The sequence below is a fragment of the Solanum lycopersicum genome, chromosome 6 (genome assembly GCF_036512215.1).
Source record: "Solanum lycopersicum chromosome 6, SLM_r2.1".
NCBI classification, from domain to species: Eukaryota; Viridiplantae; Streptophyta; class Magnoliopsida; order Solanales; family Solanaceae; genus Solanum; species Solanum lycopersicum.
In genome coordinates this window covers 13,882,414-13,892,905 of record NC_090805.1, presented here as the reverse complement: position 1 = coordinate 13,892,905, position 10,492 = coordinate 13,882,414, and the positions used below count along the sequence as shown (strand labels likewise).

At 51.4% G+C, this 10,492-nt stretch overlaps 1 pseudogene; it reads right to left on the bottom strand.

The window, feature by feature from the left end:
* Positions 1–6,623: 6,623 nt before the first annotated feature.
* Positions 6,624–10,492, bottom strand: part of LOC138349424 (28S ribosomal RNA) — a 5,159-nt pseudogene continuing 1,290 nt past the window's right edge.

The following is a 10,492-nucleotide window of genomic DNA, read 5'->3' as shown; positions in this document are numbered from 1 at the left end:
AGGAGATGATGGCATGCCACACCCGACGTTGTTCGAGCGCGTGTGCTGCCAAAAACGGTGATGGCATGTCACGCGTGACGTCGTTCGACTGTGTTTACTGTACAAGGGCTATGATGGCATGCCACAACCGACCTCGTTCGACCCTGTGTGTTGCCCAAGATCGGTGATGTGATGCCATGCCTGATGTCTTTCGACCGTGTGTGCTGTCCAAGTGCGGTGATGTCATGCCATGCCTGACGTTGCCTACCGTGTGTGCTGTCAAAGCGCGGTGATGTCATGCCACGCCCGACGTTGCCGACCGTGTGTGCTGTCCAAGGGCGGTGATGTCATGCCACGCCTGACGTCGCCGACCGTGGGTGTTGTCCAAGGACAGTGATGTCATGCCACGCCCGACGTCGTCCGACCTTGCGTGCAGTCCAAGGGAGGTGATGTCATGCAACGCCCGATGTCGTTCGACCGTGTGTTCTGTCCAAGGGCGGTGATGTCATGTCACGCCCGACGTCATCCTACCGTGTGTGCAGTCCAAGGGCGGTGAACCTGTTAATCAGTACTCCAATTTCGAAGGCCAATGTAATAGGACAAAAATCCTATAATGTTATCCCATGCTAATATATACAGAGCGTAGTGCCACGAACTTAGAGTATTCACTAAGACTCCGTGCGCCACTTGACAATTTACTCACGATTCTTTCAAGATCTTGCAAACTCAAGTAAGCCTTTAATCTCGGAATGCTAAGAGAATTAAGAAGAAAGACAAAGACAGATTTTGGAAGAGAGGACTTGTATTGATTGTTTGATTATTGGATGCCTTACAAATGAAATAATTCACCTATTTATACTACTCTAATTCCTTAGAATAAATAAATGCTTATTTACAAGTCCCTAAGTACATGCACTTTAGTACATGTTCTACATTCCTAGAACATGTCTCTAGCTCTTCCAAAAAGGCTTCTAGAATTCTCTATTTTGCCTCACAGTCTGCCCCATCAATCTAGAATGCTCTAGAGTCTTCTACCAGCCTCTCCAAGGCTCTAGGGTCGCCTGCCGAATCCGGATGCTGCAAAATTGGCTGGAAATGTGGTAGGACGTCACAGTAGGCTTGCTTTGAGCACTCTAGTTCTTCAAAGTAACAGCGCCAGAGGCACGATCTGGACAATTAAGGCCAGGAGCGTATCATCGATAGAAAGGACGAGACGACCGGTGCACACCTAGGGTGGACCGGTTGGCCCATCCCAAAGTCCAACTACGAGCTTTTTCACTGCAACAACTTAAATATACGGTATTGGAGCTGGAATTACAGTGGCTTCTAGCACCAGACTTTCCCTCCAATGGATCCTCGTTAAGGGATTTTGATTGTACTCATTCCAATAACCAAAGTCATTGAGCACGGTATTGTTATTTATTGTCACTACCTCCCCGTGTCACGATTGGGTAATTTGCGCACATGCTGCCTTCGTTGGATGTGGTAGCCTTTTCTCAGGCTCCCTCTCCACAATCGAACCCTAATTCTCCGTCACCCGTCACCACCATGGTAGTCCACTATCCTACCATCAAAAGTTCATAGGGCAGAAATTTGAATGATACGTAGCCGACATGATGGCCGTGCTATCCATCGAGTTATAATGAATCATCGCAGCAACGGGCATAGCCCGCGTTGAACTTTTATCCAATAAATGCATCTCTTCCAGAAGTTGGGGTTTGGTGCACGTATTAGCTATAGAATTAGTATGGTTATCCGAGTAGTAGATACCATCAAACAAACTATAACTGATTTAATGAGCCATTCGGAGTTTCACTGTCATAATTTGTTCATACTTACACATGCATGGCTTAATCTTTGAGACAAGCATATGACTACTGGCAGGATCAACCATGTAGCATTCTTCAACGGTGTCGTACGTCGCATGAGCCCGGCGCGCCCTTTCGGTCTCGGTCGGGTCCAAGGGGAGCGCGACTGTCATTTGCAAGGAGCATTCATTTTGGGTAGATAGAAGCCGGTGAAGGCCCCATGTCCACTGCGTCTACCGTATCCGAGAATTTGAGGTGCCGCTCACGGACCACGCCATCCCACCACTAAGCGAGGGAAGGCATGGTACGCAAAAGCGTCTTTTGGGTTCACCCCGAACATGGGATGCGAGGGGCGAAAGGCGACCGTTTGCACGTGAACAATGCCTAGGAATGATGTATGCAACACAGGATTCCAACGTCCAACCAGCCTATTTTGCGCTTCTTTTGCCACCTAATTGGCATGCGAGTTAGGATGTCGCTGCTCGAAATAGGGATCCAACCTAACCACACATGCCCAATACCACTCATGTGTTGTACATGAATAGCTCCGTCAATGTACGCTCGACATCCAACTTGACGCTCGACATGAGATGTCGTGTAACAATGCCGATGCCTTCTTTGCAAGGCCAATGGACACCCGCCGTTGCACGCCTGCCCAAGGGAGTTGAGAATTTAATCACTACAAAGATTGTTGGAGGAAGACCAAGGTTCAGTCAAGGGAACCGCCCATGATGTCGTTCGACCGTATGTGCTGTCTAAAAGCGGTGATAGCATGCCACGCCAGATGTTGTTCGACCGTGTTTTCCATCCAATGTCTATGATGGCATGCAAATCCCGAAGTCGTTCGACCGTGTGTGCTGCCCAAAGGCGATGATGGCATTCCATGCCGGACGTCGTTCGACCGCGTGTGCTGTCCAAAGACGGTGATGTCATGCCACGCCTGATGTCGTTCGACCGTGTGTGCTGCCCAAATGTGATGATGGCATGCCATGCCCGATGTCGTTCGACCATATGTGCTGCCCAAAGGCGATGATTGCATGCATGCCATGCCCGACTTCATTCGACATTGTGTATTGTCCAAAGGCGGTGATGGCATGTCACGCCCGACATCGTTCGACCGTGTGTGCTGTCCAAAGGAGGTGATGTCATGCCACGCCTGATGTCATTTGACCATGTGTGCTGCCCAAAGGCGATGATGGCATGCCACGCCCGATGTCGTTCGACCTTGTCTGTTGTCCAAATGTGGTGATGGCATGACACACATGACATTGTATGACCGTACTTTCCATCGAAGGGATATGATGGCATGCCACGCCCGATGTCGTTCTACCGTGTGTGCTGCCCAAAGGCGATGATGGCATGCCACGCCCGACGTCGTCCGACCGTGTGTGTTGTCCAAAGGCGGTGATGTCATGCCACGCCCGACATAATCCGACCATGTGTGCTTCCAAGGGCAGTGATGTCATGCCACGCCCGACGTCGTCCGACCGTGTGTTCTGTCCAAGGGCGGAGATGTCATGCCATGCCCGACGTTGTCGACTGTGTGTGCTGTCCAAGAGCGGTAATGTCATGCCACGCCCGAGGTCGTCCGACCGCGCTTGCAGTACAAGGGCGGTGATGTCATGCCACGCCTGATGTCGTCTGACCGTGCGTGCAGTCCAAGGGCGATTATGTCATGCCATGCTCGACGTCGTCCAACGGTGTTTGCCATCCAAGGGCATTAATGACATGCCACGCCCGACATTATCCGACTGTGTGTGCTCCCTAAGGGCGTCGATGTCATGCCACGCCCAACGTCGTTTGACCGTTACTGCAGTCCAAGGGTGGTGATGTCATGCCACGCCAGATGTCGTCCGACTGAGCGTGCAGTCCAAGGACGGTGATGTCTATCCACGCTCAACGCCGTTCGACCGTTTGTGCTATTTTAGGCGATGATGGCATGCCACGCCCAACGTTGTTCGACCGTATGTGCTGCCCAAAGGCGATGATGGCATGCCACTCCCGACGTCATTCGACCGTGTGTGCTGTCCAAAGGCGATGATGGCATGTCACGCCCGACGTCGTTTGACCGTGTGTGCTGTCCAAAGGCGGTGATGTCATGCCACGCCCGATGTCGTTCGAGCGTGTGTGCTGCCCAAAGGCGATGATGGCATGCCATGCCTAACGTCGTTCGAGCGCGTTTGCTGTCCAAAGGCGGTGATGGCATGTCACGCCTGACCTCGTTCGACTGTGTTTGCCATACAAGGGCTATGATGGAATGCCACGCTCGACGTCGTTCGAACGTGTGTGCTGCCCAAAGGCAATGATGTCATGCCACGCCCGATGTCGCTCGACCGTGTGTGCTATCCAAAAGCGGTGATGTTATGCCACGCCCGACGTAGTCTGACCGTGTGTGCTGCCCAAGGGCAGTAATGTCATGCCACACCAGACGTTGTTCGACCTTGGGTGTTGTCCAATGGCGGTGATGTCATGCCACGCCCGACGTCGTTCGACTGTGTGTGCCATCCAAGGGCGGTGATGTCATGCCACGCCTGACGTCGTTTGACCATGTGTGCTGTCCAAGGGTGGTGATGTCATACCAGGCCTGACGTCATACGACCATGCGTGCAGTCAAAGGGCAGTGATGTCATTCCACAGAGGTCGTTCAACCGTTTGTGCTGTCCAAGGGCGGTGATGGCATGCCACGCCCGATGTCGTCTGACCGTGTGTGCTGTCCAAGAGCGGTGATGACTTGCCACGCCCGACGTCGTTCGACCGTCTGTGCTGCCCAGAGGCAATGATGGAATGACACGCCCGACATCATTTGACCGTCTGTGCTGTCCTAAGGCGGTGATGGCATGCCACGCCCGATGTCGTTCAACCGTGTTTCCCTTCCAAGGGCGATGATGACATGCCATGCCCGACGCCTTCTGACTGTGTCAGCTAGTCCGAAGGTGATGATGGCATGTCACACCCGACGTCGTTCGACTGTGTGTGTTGTCCAAAGGTGGTGATGTCATGCCATGCCCGACGTCGTTCGACTGTGTGTGTTGCCCAAAGGCGATGATGGCATGCCACGACCGGCGTCGTTCGACTGTGTGTGTTGTCCAAAGGCGGTGATGTCATGCCACACCCGACGTCATTCAAACGTGTGTGTTGCCCAAAGGCGATGATGGCATGCCGCACCCGATTTCGTTCGACAGTGTTTGCCGTCCAAGGGCGATGATGGCTTGCCACGCCTGACGTCGTTCGACTGTGTGAGCTAGTCCAAAGGCGATGATAGCTTGCCACGCCTCACGTCGTTCGACCGGTTGTGCTGCCCAAAGGCGATGATGTCATGCCACGCCCGACGTCGTTCGACCTTGTGTGCTGCCCAAAGGCAATGATGTCATTCCATGCCCGACGTCGTTCAACCATGTGTGCTGTCCATATGTGGTGATGGCATGTCACGTCCGATGTCATTCGACCGTGTGTGCTGTCCAAAAGCGGTGATGTCATGCCACGCCTGACGTCGTTCGACCGCGTGTGCTGCCAAAAGGCGATGATGGCATGCCACACCCGACGTCGTTCGACCGTGTGTACTGTCCAAAGAGGGTGATGGCATGCCACGCCTGACGTCGTACGACCGTGTTTGCCGTCCAAGGGCTATGATGGCAAGCCACGCCCAACGTCGTTCCACCATGTGTGCTGCCAAAAGGCAATGATGACATGCCACACCCGACGTCGTTCGACCGTGTGTGCTGTCCAAAGGCGGTGATTTCATGCAACGCCCGACGTAGTCCGGCCGTGTGTGCTTCCCTAGGGCGGTGATGTCATACCACGCCTGACGTCGTCCGACTGTGTGTGCTGTCCAAAGGCGATGATGTCATACCATGCCCATCGTAGTCCGACCGTGTGTGCTGCCCAAGGGCGGTGATGTCATTCCTCACCCGATGTCGTCCGACCAAGGGCAGTGATGTCATGCCCGCCCGACGTTGCCGACTGTGTGTGTTGTCTTACGGAGATGATGTCATGCCACACCCGACGTTGCCGAAGGTGTGTGATGTCCAAGGGGGGTGATAACATGCCACGCCCGACGTCATTTTACCATGCGTGCAGTTCAAGAACGGTGATGTCATGCCACAGTCGACGTCGTCCGACCATGTGTGTTGTCCAAGGGCGGTAATGTCATGCCACGCCCGACGTCGTCCGACCGTGCATGCAGTCCAAGGGCGGTGATGTCATTCCACACCCGACGTCGTTCTACTATGTGTGCTGTCCAAGGGCGGTGATGTCATGCCACGCCCGATGTTTTCTGACCGTGTGTGCTGTCCAAGGGCGGTGATGGCATGCCAGGCATGACGTCGTCCGACCATGTGTGGTGTCCAAGGGCGGTGATGACATGCCATGCCCGACGTCGTTCAACCGTGAGTGCATTCCAACGACGTATTTTGCAGTCCGCCCATTCTGTGTAGGCATTTGCAGATGCCACTTGGCCGCGGACGTGCTGCGTACGCAGACCCATTTGCCTATTGACATCTAACTTGGCTTAAAAATTGCACCCGACATCCCGAAAACCTCTTATAGTGACATGTCATTAGTCCCTTAACATGTCATTAGGATTGATAAATCAACTCAACGTCACGAACACCTCGCAATGGGACTTAGTTATCGGACAAGTTTTTGACCATCGTAGAACGTATAACTTAACACATAGCGGCGGACTAGTGAACTTTACGTGCCATATTACTTCCGGTACTTATATTTCAACACTTAGTTATTTTTTCCCTTTCCAAGGATGCAAGAAACACGTGAACCTCTCATTTGAAAAGCTAGAAATTAATGGATTTGATTTTGGGGGACGGGAGTGTGGAGGAGACGAATCGGAGCGACAAAGGGCTAAATCTCAGTGGATCGTGGTAGCAAGACCACTCTGCCACTTACAATACCCTATCACGTATCTAATTCATCTACAAAGGATTCTACTTGCCGCTCGATGGAAATTGTACTTCAAGGTGGTCAACCCGACGCTTCCGTCGCGGGGACTTAGCCAATGACACGTGCCCTTTGGGGCCATAGGCCCCTATTGCGGGTCGGCAAGCAGACGGCAGGCGCATGCATTGCTTCTAGCCCAGATTCTGACTTAGAGGCGTTCAGTCATAATCCAACACACGGTAGCTTCGCGCCACTGGCTTTTCAACCAAGCGCGATGGCCAATTGTGTGAATCAACGGTTCCTCTCGTACTAGGTTGAATTACTATTGCGACACTGTCATCAGTAGGGTAAAACTAACCTATCTCAGAATGGTCTAAACTCAGCTCACATTCCCTATTGGTGGGTGAACAATCAAACACTTGGTGAATTCTGCTTCACAATGATAGGAAGAGCCGACATTGAAGGATCAAAAAGCAACGTTGCTACGAACGCTTGGCTGCCACAAGCCAGTTATCCCTGTGGTAACTTTTCAGACACCTCTAGCTTCGAATTCTGAAGGTCTAAAGGATCGTTAGGCCATGCTTTCACGATTCGTATTCGTACTGGAAATCAGAATCAAATGAGCTTTTACCCTTTTGTTCCACACGAGAATTATATTCTCGTTGATCTCATCTTAGGACACCTGCGTTATCATTTAACAGATGTGCCGGCTCAGCAAAACTCCCCACCTGATAATGTCTTCCGTCCGGATCAGCCCGCGAAGCGAGCCTTGGGTCCAAAAAGAGGGGCAGTGCCCCGCTTCTGATTCACGGGAAAAGTAAAATAACGTTAAAACTAGTGGTATTTCAGTTTCGCCTTTCGGCTCCCACTTATACTACACCTCTCAAGTCATTGACAAAGTTGGACTAGAGTCAAGCTCAACAGGGTCTTCTTTCCCCGCTTATTATGCCAAGCCCGTTCCCTTAGCTGTGGTTTCGTTGGATAGTAGACAGGGACAGTGGGAATTTCATTAATTCATTAATGCGCGTCACTAATTAGATGATGAGGCATTTGGCTACCTTAAGAGAGTCATACTTACTCCCGCCGTTTTCCCGTGTTTGGTTGAATTTCTTCACTTTGACATTCAGAGCACTGGGCAGAAATCACATTGTGTAAACATCCGTTGGGACCATCACAATGCTTTGTTTTAATTAAACACTCGGATTCCCCTTGTCCGTACCAGTTATGAGATGGGTGTTTGATGCCCGGGGAAGGCCCCCAATGGAACCATTCCCAGTTTGTCCCCCAACCGGCACGCGACGACCCGCTCTCGCTGCAGGAATAGCTCGAGCAGTCAACCGACAGCTGACGTGTTCGGGACTGGGACCCCCATGCCCATCTCTCAGAGCCAATCCTTTTCCCAAAGTTATGGATCCATTTTGTCGACTTCCCTTGCCTACATCATTCCATCGACCAGAGGCTGTTCACCTTGGAGACTTTATGCGGTTATGAGTACGACCGGACGTGGACGACATTCGGTCCTACGGATTTTAAACAGCCACCGGGAGCACACCGGACACCACGCGATGTGTGGTGCTCTTCCAGCCGCTGGACCCTACCTCCGAATGAGCCGATTTAAGGGTGGGCAGGCTGTTAAACAGAAAAAAAACTCTTCGCGAGGCTCCCGATGATGTCTCCGGACAGACCTGGGCCGTCCATGGCCTTATGTGGGTCGTGCATGCGACGACTAGATTTAGCCGTAACAGGAGCTCTAGATCTCGCCACTCGCCCGAAAGTACAACCGTTTCCAAACCAAATGCTATTATAAATCGATCTTGAGAAGTTCCCTCAGCGGCGCATGGTCGCCCCACAGACGTTGTTGGCATGTTTTTGTAAGCGCCCAAAGGCGTAGCACGAACGAGCCATGCATGCCGTCAAGCGCCCACGCAACACGCCTACTAAGCCCGTAGGATGCCCGTGATGTCCGCCTCAGTCGCCCCGCAGACACCGTTGGCATGTTTTTGCAAGTGCCCAACGGCATAGCACGGACGAGCCATGTATTCCATCAAGCGCCCACACATAACGCGCTCTAAGCCCATGGAACACGCTTGACGCCCGCTTGCTTTTGCCTCAGTTGCCCCGCAGATGTCGCTGGCATGTTTTTGTTGACACCCAACGGCGTAGCAAGGACAAGCCATGCATGATGTCAAGCGCCCACGCAGCACGCCTACTAAGCCCATAGGACGCCCATGACGTCGGCCTGCCACCACCTCAAATGCCCCGCATACGTCGCGGGCATGTTTTTGTAAAAGCCCAACGGCATAGCACGGACGAGCTATGCATGCCATCAAGCGCCCACGCAGCACGCCTACTAATCCCACAGGACGCCCTTGACGTCCACCTGTCTTGGCCTCAACCGCCGCGCAAACGTCACTTGCATGTCTTTGTAGATGCCCAATGGTAAAGCACGGACGAGCCATGCATGCCATTAAGCTCCCACGCAGCACGCCTACTAAGCCCATAGGACGCCCTTGACGTTCGCCTTCCTTTACCTCACTCAACCCGTCGATGTCGGCTACGTATTTTTGTAAACGCCGAATGACGTAGCAAGGACAAGCCATGCATGCCATCAAGTGCCCACGCAACACGCCTACTAAGCCCACGGGACGCCTATGTCGTATGCCTGTCTGCGCCTCAGTATGCCTCCTACACCTCTACCCCCTTATATATGCTTTAAAAAGTTTTACCCATGTGACAGGAGTAGACATGGATTTTCCAGAGAATCATAATGGAAATGTACAACCCAAATATGCACGTTCTAAGGTACAAACACACATCAGCTTTCACAAATGACTTTAATCTATATAAAAAAATATTTTTCAACATTTTTTTAATTTTTATTTTTTTCAAAAATTCCAAAAAATTAATAATAAATTAAAAAAAGTAGGGAAAATATAAAAAAAATATGAAATTAACTCCGAAAATTTACAAATAAATATGGGAACCTTAAAATAAAAAATTTAATTTTTAAAAGGAGACGTAAAAAATTAGAAAGCGTAAAAATAAATTATAAAATAATGATTAATATTCGAAAAAATATGGAAATGCTCGAAAAACTTCTAAACATGTAAAATTAATGATAAGATATCTATTTACACAAATAAAAGATGTTTCAATATCGTACGAACCGTAAAAGTAATGAAAATGATGCAAAGAGCCACATTTGGCGGAAACATTAGAGAATAGATAATGGAAATTAGACGAATATGTTTGTTATGCATGGAGGTTGTTTCAAAATCCTTTGATTTATGTACGGCATGAATATCTGCATGTTTCGTTTAGAACTCGAACAATGTCATGCAAGCCACGACCGATGCAGGCAGGCCACCGCTGACCATTGTGTTTAGGCACGTCTGACGACGGTCGACCGTTTATGCTGTCCAAGGGCTATGATGGCATGCCACGCCCGACGATTCCCGACCATCTGTGCTGTCCAAGGGCGATGATGGCAAGCCACGCCTGACGCCGTTCGACCATCTATGCTGCCCAAGGGCGAAGATGGCATGCCACACCCCACGTCGTCCGACCGTGTCAGCTAGTCCAAAGGCGATGATAGCATGCGACGCGCGATGTCGTCTGACCGTGTCAGCTAGTCCAAAGGAGATGATGGCATGCCACGCTCGACGTCGTCTGATCGTGTGTCCTGTCCAAGGGCTATGATGGCATGCCACGCCCGAGGATGGCCGACCCGCCGCACCCTCTTACTCATCGGGGCCTGGTGCCTGCCCTGACGGCCGAGTGTAGGTTGCGCGCTTAAGAGCCATCCATTTTCG